Source organism: Ascaphus truei, chromosome 2 (assembly GCF_040206685.1).
Source record: "Ascaphus truei isolate aAscTru1 chromosome 2, aAscTru1.hap1, whole genome shotgun sequence".
In the NCBI taxonomy this organism is placed as follows: Eukaryota; Metazoa; Chordata; class Amphibia; order Anura; family Ascaphidae; genus Ascaphus; species Ascaphus truei.
The window spans coordinates 301230815-301246547 of record NC_134484.1 but is presented as its reverse complement, the minus strand read 5'-3'; the positions used below and the strand labels follow the sequence as shown (position 1 = coordinate 301246547).

Genomic DNA, 15733 nt, shown 5'->3' with positions numbered 1-15733 from the left:
ATATGGGTACCATTGACTTTGCTTGCGTGACCACCATTGGTCTAGTATCCTTCATTATTTAGACATTATCTCAAAAAAAAAGAAAAAAAAATTTTCTCTCCATTTGTACTTTTATTTTTATGTTTATTTTTATTTTCATTTTTATTTTTAGTTCTATTTTTTTTTTTTTTTTTAATTTCATTTTTATGTACTTTTTTTTTTTTTTTTTTTTTCCTTTTACCTACATTATATATATATATATGTCTACCCCTTTTTTTTTTTTTGTTTTGTTGTTCTGTTAGCCTTTTGGTCTCATGTTTCCTTACCCGGGTCCCTCTGGGTCTCTTTAGCACCTATGTTGTCTCCTCCTATATTTAGTGGTTATATAGCTATCTCTCTATACTTAGGGTATTGTTCACCACATATTGACATCTGTTTACTGTATTATACGTATTATATATATGTTACTATGCAAGTCAACTACCAATGACATTTTACTTAACTCTTCAGGTTAAACTTTTTTGGCTGACTTGTATGTTTAATTTCTGGTCTATAATTGTGATATATATTTTATGCATTGGTTGAAGCATCTAATACTATATGCTATAACATACTTGGTCTTTAGGATTAAAATTGTGAATCCTTATCTATGTGTGCTCTGGCATATATAGGGGTTAATCCAACCCTAATACTCATCATGTGTATCTCATTACTAATCCTCTGCCTCCTATGATCTTATTGGTCATGTGTACTATATAACTGTATGTAATGCCAATGCTACCATCTCCTGATGAAGTCTCGCTTGAGACGAAACGCGTAGAGATTGCTGTGGAGCCTACTGTCCAGGTTATATATTTTATTTGCACTCATCTACATTATTGCACTCCTGCTGCTTTGCTAGCATTTTGCTACCAGCCATTCAGACATTCAAGTTCCTGTTTACACTGTGAACTCTCCCCGGCTGAAACCTCGCTGACATCATCGAGTTCACGCGAGACTCTATTCAGTGTATGCTCTGTGTAGCACCGGAGAGAGGGGAAGGCGGCGTCCCTCGTGGCTCTCGGTCCCTGCCAGGACCTAGAGGGGCTATTGTGGCAAGACACACCGCGGACATCACACCGAAGTCCTCCTCCTTGGGTTCCTGCATCTGAACGGGCTGAGTTGTACTCAAAAACGCATTTTTTTCAGCTTTGTTTGTGAGTGTGCATTTTTATCCCTTACTCCATAAATTTATTGTTATACAATTTTACGCTATGAGTGCGCCTGTTTTTTCTGTGTTTTTGTAGATATCCTAAGGAAGTGGTGTTCCCTTCATTCGGGCTGCAAAGACTCTTTTGGATAGCAATTGGAACATTTTGGGATTTGTATATCTTTTACATATATTTTTCTGGACATTTTCTTTTTTGATATTTTATTATGTATTTTATTGGTTCATTATTTTAAAATGTTTTACCACATCCACTGTGCTTAGTATAGGTTTTTTACTTTTATTTGTAATAACATTTTCCATTTCACTTTTATTTATATTTTTACTCTATAGAGATTTTATATAGTGATAGGTTGGCGCTAATATATTTCTTCTTTTGTTGTGATATATATATATATTTATATAAAGCAGAAAATAGCCGTGTTAGTCCAGTTGAGATAGTGCAGAATAAATGAGTTCTTCAGTATTAGGTGATACCTTTTTTATTGAACTAACAATTTATGTCATAGGACAAGCTTTCGAGAGTTATCCTCTCTTCTTCAGGTCAAGCAATACTGATATACAAAGGTTTCAATGGCTAAAACAGTGTAGAGAGAGGGAAAAAAAAACCAGCAGATATTTACTGTAGATAAGGTAGGGTGTTAAATGTGTTTGAAGCCAGGGAACGGTGTCAAAGAAAGGTGAGGAGGGGTAGGGATACAGGGGAGGAGAGAGAAAGTGTGAATAAGAATAGAGGCAAGCAGGATAATTACAAGCAATTTTGATAGGGTGTGAGAAAACCCATGTCCACATTAAGTCCTTTGGTTTTGGTGTCAAAGAGTCTTATCATTCTGAGTTCAAATGTGAGAGTTTGTAGCACAACACCAATAGGGACCACTTAGTATCCACACACACTTTAGTCATATATATATATATGATACGAACCAATCCAAAGACCAGTAAAGAGACAGCACACCGCACGGGGTTAATCCAAAAATCTATATTCACAACATGAAATACACGTAAGCCAACGTTTCGGTCCCACAGAGAGGCACGGCCCTGAGGAAGGTCTCTCTGTGGGACCGAAACGTTGGCTTACGTGTATTTCATGTTGTGAATATAGATTTTTGGATTAACCCCGTGCGGTGTGCTGTCTCTTTACTGGTCTTTGGATTGGTTCGTATCATACTTATTTTCTATGGGACTAGCATCTGCTATTATAACCTTTTCTACTGCAGTGTGCTGACTGACCTTCATGTGTATATATATATATAGATATATATATATCTATATATATATATATATACACAGATATATATATATATATATGTATATAGACACACACACACACACACACACACACACACACACACACACACACACACACACACACACACACACACACACACACACACACACACACACACACACACACACACACACACACACACACACACTCACAGAGTGACAGTGTATGTAACTATCTCTCTCTGTGTCTATATAGATGTATGTGTATATATATATATTATATGTATGTGTATATATATATATATATATATATACACACACACACACACACACACACACACACACACACACACACACAATATACATTGATATAAAGATGTCTTCTTTATACCCCTTTTGTATCTAAAGCCCTCTCCCGCCTTAAACCTTTTTCACTGACTGCCCCACACCTCTGGAATGCCCTTACCCTCAGTACCCGACTAGCACCCTCTCTATCCACCTTTAAGACCCACCTTAAGACACACTTGCTTAAAGAAGCATATGAATAGCACTGTGAATATTCTGAACACGATACATAAAACTTGGCCCCCTGCAGACGCACTTACCAGAACTCCCTCCTACTGTCTCTGTACGTTCTACCTACCAATTAGACTGTAAGCTCCTCAGGGCAGGGACTCCTCTTCCGAAATGTTACTTTTATGCCTAAAGCACTTATTCCCATGATCTGTTATTTATATTATCTGTTATTTATTTAATTACCACATGTATTACTACTATGAAGCGCTATGTACACTAATGGCGCTATATAAATAAAGACATACAATACAATACAATACACACTTATATATTGTTGCCATTTAAAGTATTTCATACATGATTACATGTGAACATGATAAAGTGTGAATGAACATTATTTTTTTGTAGGTTTCCTACAGCCTCAACACAGAATTACACATAAAATGAAATAGTAGCTCATGTGATATGTGTCATTTAATTATGTTGTATATAAAGAATAGTGTCAGAACATGACACTAAACATTACAATCCTCAAGCTTAAAAGTATCATACTTAAGAAGAAATTAGTGAATGTCATATTACATTTACATGTACTGTGTGGCATAATGTATTTACAATCAACAAGTAATTAATAATAGTTTACAAGATGTTATCAAACATGCCTTACCAAATTCAGTGAATGTAGATTTAGAAACATTCATATGTCTACAAGGACATACTTTAATCTTTGGTACCATCTATTCATGATCATACATACACTATGCATGAAAGAGTATGCATTAAACAACACAACAACACACAAGAATTTAGTGTAGCTTGTAATTTATTATTTTTTTGTTTTTTGAGAGCGAGTCACAGGCCTGCTTGTTTGCTGTTGTGCTTGCCTTCTCCCTGTGCCAAGTACTCTAGGCCTAACTGTTGCACTTTGTGGAGCGTGTGGCAGTTGAGGGGCACTGGTTGGGGCCTGTTGCACTGTTTAAGAGGCACTTGTTGGGGCCTGTGGCACTGGTTCAGGGCACTTGTTGGGGCCTGTGGCACTGGTTCAGGGGCACTTGTTGGGGCCTGTTGCACTGGTTTAGGGGCACTTGTTGGGGCCTGTTGCACTGGTTTAGGGGCACTTGTTGGAGCCTGTTGCACTGTTTCAGGGGCACTTGTTGGGGCCTTTGGCACTGGTTCAGGGGCACTTGTTGGGGCATGTAGCACTGGTTCAGGGACACTTGTTGGGGCCTGTTGCACTGGTTTAGGGGCACTTGTTGGGGCCCGTTGCACTGGTTTAGGGGCACTGTTTCAGGGGCATGTTGCACTGTTTCAGGGGCACTTGTTGGAGCCTGTGGCACGGGTTCAGGGGCACTTGTTGGGGCCTGTTGCACTGGTTCAGCAACAGAGATACATTGAAACACTGGTGGAGCAGTTTCTTGTGTTTGTGTTTTTGTCTTCTTCCAAAAGCTGGTTATTTGTAATTGATGACCAATCTTTCTTTTGCGTGTCTCATTTGTAGGTGTCGGTTCAATATTTGGAACAGATGATGTCAACTCTTCTATGTTGACAGGGACCAGCACATAATTAACACCAAGTGTACCTGAAACATCCTGAAGTGATGAATGAAGGACAGATGGCTCTGGAGAAAAACTAGCACCAAGTAAATATCCATCCTCTGATGGGTTAAAATGGAATTGGTGCTCTCTTGCTGTACTCATCAACTGATTGACTTGGCTTACATTCAGAACTAGTGCTTGTAATGTGTTGTTGAGATTTTGGAGTTCTTTAGGAATTTGTATGATGACATTTTTTATTTGTGTCATTTCTGATATCATCTTTTCATGCATCCTTTCATGCAGTGACATAATTTCTGAATGGCGACGATTTTCTTCATCCAAGATTCGTTGTTCCGAAGCTGCAATTGCTGAGAAAGTGTCACGAGCAGGAGGACTTGAATGCTGTGTTAATCCAGGAGTGTCAACAACTTCATGGTCACTTGAGTCAATTTGTCCCTGCGCGGAAATATCTTGTTCTAAAAATAAAAACATCAATGATCAACTCACATGTCACATTAACATTGTTTAATGCCATAATGATAGCTGCTCTCATAGTGGAAGACATTACATGTTGACATATTATGTATAATTTATGCTCAATAAATGCAAACATTTGGTTCCCACAATAACATCTCGACTCAGTGTGAATGATGAATGAATGGAATATTGTTGTTACATCACACCTCCTAGTTGCTACTTGGAAAACGCACACAATACATGTTGTGTAATTAAACCGTACATCTCGTCTGTGTCATTAACTATTCATAAGTTCATCACATGTAACACTCACCTTCCATTCTTGCTGATGACATTGATGTTGCAGGTGAGGACACATGGTCTGTCTGAGGTGCGACAGGTGACACAGGAGCTGGCGGAGCAACTATAGAGAAGATAAACAGCACAAGCTTAATTTCTGAATTATATACACATGACAGTATCTGTAGTAGGAGTACTGATGTTAAAGTATCAGCATTATTTAACGATACAACAATGATATGCTTAGCTCCATCTGTAGGTGATCCATCTTAACACAAATGTACATGGGAATATTATGAAAATACATAATTTTTAATAAATACAATGTTCATGCAGATATGTATGAAGGTATGGGTATTAAAAATCAGTGGCCTGTTCTACATACACTGCATATGTTAGTTATTATGAGAGGCACAATAAGTGACATCAGTGCCATGAATGAAATCAATACTCTATGCTTACAATTCTGCACATAATTGATTAACAGTGTTGAATTTTTGGGATAAATGAGTATGAATATTTTTGGGAAGTAGGGGTAGCGCGTAATCTGGGTGACACTCAGCACCACCTGCAGTGTGTCGCTCACAGATGCTGCTGTTCTGAGAAGCTCGGGTATCACTAAGTTTACAATAGTTATTTAAAACACTAATTACTAAGGTAATTTGTAAAATATAGTGTAAATGTTGTAAAAGTTGACATATAATTAGCATTTAAAATGACTGCCATGAACTTTAGTTCACATTGTCAGCTTCTACCACCTCTAACCCTCCCCCAACACTTCACCCCAACATGACCCCATGAGCTGGCTCTTCCCCCCCTTTCTGTTCACCTCTATGCTATGATTACATCTGAGTTGAAGCTGTTTTCACACACAGATACATGATCGTAAGGAGTATATTAAGCTAACTATATGTTAACACTATTTAATTATAAATGGTACATGTTGGTATTTCGGCTCACATGAGGCAACATTAAGCAAAAAAATACCATTATGAACCAATAATGTAATGTCTGCGTGAAAGTTCATAATGTTCGGCTTTCAATTCAAAATATTACAGGCAACAGTTTCTTATGCAGTAAGGGCCTGTTTGGAGGTGTTACATACATCGACAAATATAAACATATATTATATGTATATAATAGACACATACATCAAATAGTGAAGTATAGTTTGTTTTAGACATACACAATAGAACCAAGAACACTGAGATTACACACATTAATGTGACAAACGATGACTGTGGGTGTGTTTAGTGGGTATGCATGTTAACCCTGTGTGTGCTACAAGCTCTGACCATAGTGGAAGCGTAAACCTATAGGGGAAAGATGTAGAATGTTTTATAAAGTAAAAGGTGGCACTGTGTGATATTTATAATATCATTACACATAATCCGTTCCTGCAGTTCAACTGGTGTGTGCTGGCTATTAATGGTGTAAGTGATGATTGCAGACACAATACATGCAAATGAGCATACACATATAATATGTATATATAATATCTATATATTTATGAATTATCATCACCAAGCTGATTTTATATATATATATATATATATATATATATAAATATATATATATATATATATATATATATAGAGAGAGAGAGAGCGAGAGAGAGAGAGAGAGAGAGAGAGATACAGATAGAAAGAGAGAGATTATTAATAAAAAAAAATTGTGTCATTTTTTTTTGATACATTGATATATTAATTTTGATATGACACGTGTAGTACATTAAGATTTCTCACCTGGTGGGAATTGATTTTGGTATATACCAATATCTCTGTCCCCTGGCAAACCCTCCACGACGACCGGCAGAAATTTGTCACGCAGCTGCTCCTCCAATGGAGTTAGCATTAGAGCTGCTGATGGCGGCACGCCTCCAGTGCCAGGAGCATGATTCCGTTGTACTTGGATTTTTTTTTTAAAGTCGCCTTGACATCATCAAATCTCTTCCTACAATTCGTGCGGTCCCTGACATGATTCCTACACGCAGACACAGACAATCGAATTTGATCCCACATTTCTTTCTTCACGGCTGAACTTGTCCGTCCTTGAAATACATAAAAATAATGTTACGTTTATATGTAATTTAATGACGATTCACGACAAATTCTGCTAACTGTTGAAAGAGATACATAACATGCTGGTTTAGGTTGAATATGTGTGGCACAGGAGGATTACAATTATGTGGAGACATACAAAGCTAAGGAAACTTGCGTCAATGTTCAATGAACATAAAAAAATATAGTTTAATGTATTCTTATGTTCGGTGTAAACAATGAAGGATAATGTATGTAACAATCAACAATAAATGATAGATATTACAGATTAATAGATTTCAATTAACACATGTGACGTCAGATACGAGACAAAGTTTATGCACAATGAATGCAAACATTGACTTACCTACTAAATGCCCATACAGATTGTCATAGTGCTCCAAAATCCGTGTGACAAGAACTCTGTTTTCCTCATCATTGAAACGAGGATTACGTGGCCGCTCCACACGTTTCTTCCGACCACGTCCAGCCATAGAGCTTGGCTGCTGCTGACTGGACTCTCCTTCCAATGGAAGAGCCTCCAAAACCGATGCACCAGCAGACACCCCACCACCACCAGACACCCCACCACCACCAGACACCCCACCACCACAAGACACCCCCCCAACACCAGACACCCCACCACCACCAGCACTCGCACTCCCAGCAACACCACTAGCACTCCCAGCAACACCACTCGCACTCCCAGCAACACCACTCACACTCCCAGCAACACCACTAGCACTCACAGCAACACCACTAGCACTCACAGCAACACCACTCCCCTGACTCCCATGTTCACTCATACGCGTACTCACACGACTACCAGTATCACTCAACCAGCATCACTCCTCACACGCCTCTCGGCCATACCTATAGCAGTCACAAAGAACAGAAAAGAAATGTAAACACAATCACACTCAACACTTACAAACTGACAACAACAACAAGATGTTAACAAAACAACACAGGACAAAACAATCACAATACACAGCAACTCTCTCTCTCAATATCAAATATGCAAATCGCCCAGCTCTGTGTGTCTCTCTCTCTCTCTCTCTCTCGCAACAACACAGAGAATGAATATAAAGAAACGCTGCCTTTAAATGGTCCGCTCAATCAAAAAAATGCTAGAATCGCCAGATTCAGAAACAAGTTAAATTGGCGAACATAACACGCCCTCGCCATGCTCGCCGATACACCTGTGTCTGATCGGCAATTAATCAGCATAGTGGGAACAAGTGTTTTTGGCTTCAATAGTAAGAGATTCAGGCCTTATTGCATAAGGCGAGGGACAATCGGCAAAATCATGCCGATAGGGAACACTTGGCGATTGCATTTTTTCGGTGCTTACTGCATGAGGCCCTAAATCAGAAAGAGAATTCAATCATGCTTGGGATAGACCTAAATATTAAACAAAGCCAAGGATCAAATAGGGTCTGAGGTTTTACAGCACATAGGAAAATGTGCAGACTAGGTTGGCCAAGCTGTTCTTATCTGGCATCAAATTCTGTGTCCGTACAGTATGCTGTTAATATTAGTGATTCATTGTAGATTGAAGAATGTACAAAATCAGTAAAATGAGTAGAATGTTGTCAATGTATTCGTTCAGTGCCTTTTGACATATTGTACTATGTATTCCCAGTGGAAGTGCAAAGTGCACTCAAACATTCCCTTGGACATATGTTAAAAGTGTTTGGTTTGAGTGTGCACAGGTAAAAATGAAACTTCCTTAAAGAAATATCTCAAAGAATGCATCACACTTAGACAGAAATGTTGTAGCCAGGTTTTTTTTTTCCTTCTGTGTTAATAATATTAATTTTAGAAACATTACATTTAAAACAAAAAAAACTTTCATGTATAAATGTGTTTCTACAGTATGTAATAATTTTTATTTTTTCATTGTAATATTCAAATATTATTATAACATAGTCTTCCATTAGAAGCCTTCTGCTTTTTAATCTCTTGTTAATATACAAACACCTCATTAAAATTAAGGACATTCTATGATAATTTAAATATAATTTGATAAATTGATCAAAGTATTCACATTAGAGCCTCAAAAGAATGTACTTTCATAAGGTTCTGAAGAGGGAATATTATCTGTTAGGAATCAGACAAGTGAATAGAAACAAAATGTGACTTTCTGCCCCTAGGGTAATGGTGATAGAAATGAATCCTGACAGGCACACACAGGACAAGATTCAGACAGAGTAAGAACGGGTGACTCACAAATTGTAGTGGCACGTTCTCTCTAAGGGCCTACTGTATGTGTTCAGCAGTGCCTAAAAGATCATGGTAAAGATCACATGAGATACATACTGGTGGCTATCTACTGAACTTTACAAACAAACACCTTCCCCAATTTAACCATATTCAAAGCCACTACTAAATTAATTGTTTGTATAAAAAATATAAATACATGCACACTGAAACCTAAGACTATATCTGTCTAGTGTAAGATAATGTATATTCCTTTAAGCAAGATGTGAATGTCTGTTCTGGTAGTCAAATACCACTCAGCATAGTGATATTCACTGTGTTTTATTAAATTGTAGAGACATTCAGTTTTTTAGATTTGTAGATTGTTGGCTTTTTTTAATTTTAACCATTTTTTAAATTATATTTAAATAGTGTTCATTAGATAAAACAATCAAATATTTAAAAAAAAAAAAACTATCCACTGTCAGTATTGCAATATAAAGCTAAATATAATTTATAATTTCCAATTGCAACTCATTTCCAACTGCCTAAAGCTGCAGAGACCCTTAAAAAACGTAGCGGTTGTGTGCACTGCACCAATTAGAATAGCTGCCTAATTGGTTAGCATTACACCTACTGTATGTTCGTTAGGTAAGCTATTATACAAAGAAAAATACATGAACATTTTTTGGATGAATTGCACTAGAAAAAATTGTAAAACCGAGAGTACAATTTCACTTATTTAATAAAAAATAGAAAGAAAAAAAAAAATATATATATATATTTATTTTATTTTATTATTAAATAAGCAAAATTGTACTCTCGGTTTCACAATTTTTTTTATAGATATAGAAAAAGAAGAAGCAAACACTCCAAGTCAAAAAAATCCATAAGGCAAGGTGCTAGTCCCATAAAAAAATGTAGAGTATAATTTACCATACAGCAGAACAGCAAATACAGAGGCAGCACTCACAGGTAAGTATCCAAAAAAAGTGTATTAGAACAGACAAATACAGAACCAACGTTTCTATCCCGGGTTGGGAACTTCTTCAGGGGGTGTGCAATGAGAACCCTGCCCAGAGTGACTTTTATACCCAAAACCCCAGTGTCCAAATCACTAGAAAGCCATCAACAATCAAACAATCAATCAATAGCATCCATGTGGTGTGTCTCTTGTTTACTCCATTCAGCAGAAGGTGGCCATTTTGGAAAATACCAGCTGTCCCAATCACAGCTGATTATGCAAATCTTCCTCCGTTGTCATGGTAATGCCATGTGTAGGCGTGTTCTGTATAATCCCATCTATGGCGGCCATTTTGCATCAGCTGTTAGCTTGGCAAACCAGTGAGGAGTATAGCAACCATCTATCCCGTGTCTTGATGGCTAAAGCGTCCTCCGTCATCATGGTGACGACCGGCGGCCATTATAGACTAGCCGTCAACTCGGTGAACCAGCAAGTAGTGTAGCAGCCATCAGGATCTGGGCTAACTAGTAGAAGCTTCCTCCGTTGCCATGGTGATGTCCTGCGCATGCGCGATCAGGAAAGGCACCTGCTTGGCGCACGTAACCACCGCTTTAGAGGGAGTAAAAGAGAACTACAACTGCCAAAGTAAAATATGGAAAGAGGGGGTAGGTGAAGAGACAGTGAGGGTACATATGGGTATATACTGAGGGAGCGGCCGTTATTCGAACATTTAACGCGGTGTGTAGATGCAATGGCGCGCAATTTATTTGAATCATGCAGACTTAAACACATGGCTTGTTTATCGTTTTGTCCGGATCAGAAAAGGGCATTTTAGCGTTGTCTGAAATACCGTCGAGAAACAATTGCAAGTGGGCAATCGCGAGTTGTTGTCATAAAAATCCAATAGCAATTTAATGTCTGTATTATACACAGAGCAGCGTGAAACGCATAGGTGTGTCACAGTATCACATTTCTGCGCATTAAACATTATGATGACCTTTTGAAAATATTTATTTGAACTGATAATCCATCATACAGCGCTCTCGCCCCCGCACACACACAAGGCTCAAGAAATTCAACTTCTTATCTACACCTCTCCCACACCATTCATTTGTAATGGATGGCTTTCTGGCTTGAATCTTCCCGAGCGTGGCCTTATAGTACATTGCTGCGCATGCGTATATGACTTCCCTGTTGAAGTTCAAGTTTTTTTTTTTTACAGTATTTATTTTTCTTTCTCGACATGGGCTTGCATAGCAATTATGGATATTATGAGATTCAAGTTTTACAAATACAGTATATATTTTTGGGGGTTATCGCCATGGGCTTGATTAGCAATTATGGATATTATGAGAATCAAACAGCACTGTTGCTTTTTAATTCCACACTTGTCATGTATGTTCTTTCTGAGGTGGGTGGCATACTGTAGTACTGTGATTTTTATTTGGGGGTGTGGGGATCAAAACATTATGATGACCTGTTGAGAATATGTCTTTGAACTACAGGTAATCCTTCATACAGCTCGCCCCCCCTCTCTCCTCCCCGCACACACACAAGGCTCAAGGATTTCAACTTCTTATCAACACCTCTGACACACCATTCATTTTCAAATGGTTGGCTTTGTGGCTTTCTTTAATATTCCTGCTCTCACAGTTCTGCCTGCCACGCATGCGCAAGTGCGATAAGCTAAGCCCTTCTAAACTTGCCTTTTCTTAAACACAACACTCCTCCCCCCCCACTAGTAATAATATTAACATGTTGTGTAAGATACTGTAAGGATCCGCGCTGCGGGTACACCCGCTTCCAGTGCCTCCTTACCTTTGCTACGTGCCGCCCAGGCTCCCTGGCGGCGTGCCTCTCTCCTTGCGGCCCCCTCCATGGCTGCTCCCGCACTTCCATGTTGTGCGCGTCACCCTTACGGGTGCACGCGGACCCAGGCTTCAATTTGCTGGCGCCGGGTGCCTAACTCCGCCTCCTCTGATGCGGCGTGTGCATCACGCGCTTCCCTGCCCCTGCTCCATCAGGACCGCCCCCCAGGCCCTTTTCCCCTATCAGGTCCTTCCCCGGGCCGCTCCTCCACTCTTCCCCTTCCTCTGACAGGCCCCAACTGCCCAGGCACTTCTCTCCTATCAGGTCCACCCTCGGGCCATTCTTCCGTCCCTCCCCTTGCTCCGATAGGCCCCAACCTCCCAGACACTTCTCCCCTATCAGGTCCTCCCTCAGGCCAATCCTCCATTCCTCCCCTTCCTCTGATAGGTCCCAGCCCCCTATTTAGTCTCCCTTCACCATTTCCTCCTTGCTCTGCATAGCTTCTGTACCTTGGTGCTGTCTGCTGTTGCCTGGCACCTTCTGTCTTTCAGTTCCTGTTCCTGTCCCTGGATATTCTGCTGACCTCCCTGGATTTTGACCTTTGGCTTTGGACTCGTTTACGCTGCTCTCTGGATCCCCTTGGATTTGGCTTTGAACTTCTACCTTGCAGACTTCTATATCCCTTGGACACGGCTTACGGACAATCTACTACGCTGCTCTCTCCACTCCACGACCCAGGCTTACGGACACTTTACTACGCTGCTCTCTCCACCCCACGACCATTGGCTTATGGACTTTACCTTCTACCGCTGGAGTTGGCAAGTACGGTACCTTTTCTATTTTTGTTACCCGGACCATCTACGCTACTTCCACACTCCGGCCGTGCCCCCGTTTACTGTCAGGTGTGTGGTATTACTCCTTTCCACCTCAGTCCCGGGGTCTCATCTGACTTGTGGGCAGGCCGAGCGTTACATTATGCAGAGCACATCAGACCCAGACCCCCCCTGAGGATGAAGATACCCTAACCACCATATCCAAATACTTTACCTTCTTGGACAACAAGGTCACCGCTCTTAACCAACAGGTTGCTACCTTAACCATCCAGATTCCCCAGGTTAATGTCTCCAGTTCTGTTACCTCTCCCACTGTCTCCCGTGAAAGAACAGGCTCTTCGAAGTTGCGTATCCCTACGCCCAGTAAATATGCAGGGGACCCGCTTGCATGCCGTGGGTTTTTGAATCAGTGCAAGATACAATTCAAACTGTCTCCTTCTCGCTTTCCCATGGATCGTACCAAGGTAGCTTATGTTTTTTCCCTTCTCACCGGGGACACCCTTGCCTGGGCTTCTCCAATCTGGGAGCTGAAACCTGAACTCACTTACAATTTCCCTAACTTTAAAAGAGAATTTTGTTTAGTCTTTGACACCCCTGGACGTAGTGATATGGCTGCTTCCTCCCTGTTCCACATTTCGCAGGGTCGGAGATCAGTGGCTCGTTATGCTCTGGAGTTCCGGACTATCGCGGCTGAGACTGACTGGAACGACGGGGCTCTTTCCGCGGCTTTCTGGCAGGGACTTTCGGAATACTTAAAGGACGAGCTGGCGGCTCGTGAGAGGCCATCCTCACTGGAGGCCTTAATCGTTTTATGCATCCGGGTGGATCAAAGACTCCTGGAGAGGCGGGCTGAACGTCAACGTCCTCGTATTTCTGTCTCCATCCCTTCTAATTCCAGGTCTCCTGCTCTTGTTCTACCAGCATTGGCCGCTCCGGAACCCATGCAACTGGGCAGTCATCAACTTCCTTCTATGGAGCGATTACGTCGCAGAAATGAGGGCCTGTGCTTCTATTGTGGATCTCCTGGACATATCCTACCGCGTTGTCCCTTGAGGCCGGGAAACGCCAACGCCCAGTGAGGTATGAGGGAATCTCAGCAGCAATTGGGTATTAACCCGTTAATGACCGAGTCTACTAAACCACCGTTTTGTTGGACCCGCAACCGTCCCATAAGTCTTGGAGCAGACACCAATAATTTCTTAGCAGTATAAAAGCTGTTAAAGCGAAAACAGTGACAGCACAGAAAAATACAAAAAACACAGCGCACAACGCTCATAGTGCATTAAATGATAATTTTAGTAACCAAAGTAAGAAGGTAAGTAATGTGCGTACATTTAAACAAAATAAACAAGCATTTCAGGGTTATTGTTACCCAAACACCAACGGACGCTCGTGATGGTCTCGTGGCTCTCTCCTTCTCACTCCAAAACAGCCTTGGTGTAGGGCCTTGATAATCTCCACTCCAGTCACTGGTGTGCCAGCCCCTTGCCTCAGGGTAGGTCTTAAGCAGTCTCACGTTTTTGGTGAACAGCAGTCCCGATTATTGTGCGCAATGCCCGCTACTGCACAGGTCCAGCTGGCAATCGAGCAGCAGAGCGCACGCTGTTTGGCGTCCTGCTCAAACACTTCCTGGTCTGTGACGTCATGCAATCGCGAGAGTTCGCCGCGAGTCTGCAAATCACCGGACAGGTTCTCTGGGAGTGCTGTGTTGTAGGTGGTACGCAAAGGTCTTACAGTTCTTTAATCCAACGCGTTTCGAGACCACATGGGTCTCTTCATCAGGGATTAAAGGCTAAACAATATATTGGCATTTAAATACCCCTCGCATGTCACTGATTGGCCCCTCATTGAGGGATTTAGGCCAATCACATGGCAGCGGGGAGGAGTCAAACGCTCAATAGCAACCGAGAATGCATCTTAACAAAAAAACTAAAATCAACTTTATTAATAAACATTTGAACAGACAAAAAACAAACGGTGTCTCTAAAATAAAGAAAGAAAAATTAGTACACACTTTAAATGAACAGCTACATTCAGATACTAGTGGTAGTACAAACATATAACCACTAACCACTAACAAAATTTATTTGAAAAAGAAGCACGAGCTAAAAACTATGGGTATATTCAAAAGCATAAAATTCATAATCTAAAAAAGTTAAAAATGAATTAAAAATGTATCGTGTACCAGCTCAGAACACATTAAAGGGATAATACATATATTTATGGTATGTAAACCCAGCTACATCACCTTTAGGTGAAGATCAGTACAGGGACCATATGTCTATATCCTCATTGAGGCCTCCCGGATATAGGGTCTCTTGGAAGGACAAATCCTTAACCCTATCCCCACCCCTTCTACTCTTAGGGACATGTTTAATACCTTTAAAACGCAGGGACTGGGGATCTTTGTTATGATGTGAGGCATAATGCTTGGAAAGGCTATGTGTTAAAAGACCATTTCTTATATTTCGTATATGTTCTTGTATACGTGTTTTTAGTTTGCGTTTGGTGCGCCCAACATAGAACAGGCCACAAGGGCACTCAATTAGATACACAATATGGTCCGAATTGCAATTAATAAAATCTGTTATCTCATATGTTTCCTCAGTTTTTTGACACAAATTTTTTTTTCTATCAGAGTGTAGGTGTTTACACAAAGTTATATG

At 40.4% G+C, this 15733-nt stretch overlaps 1 long non-coding RNA gene across 1 annotated transcript in view; it reads left to right on the top strand.

The window, feature by feature from the left end:
- LOC142487317 (uncharacterized) overlaps nucleotides 1–4782 on the top strand; it is a 48580-nt gene extending 43798 nt beyond the window's left edge. The window contains exons 4-5 of the long non-coding RNA XR_012799192.1: nucleotides 4428–4568; nucleotides 4768–4782. This is a non-coding gene — a long non-coding RNA (uncharacterized LOC142487317). The remainder of the gene's footprint in view (nucleotides 1–4427; nucleotides 4569–4767) is intronic.
- Nucleotides 4783–15733: the final 10951 nt, after the last annotated feature.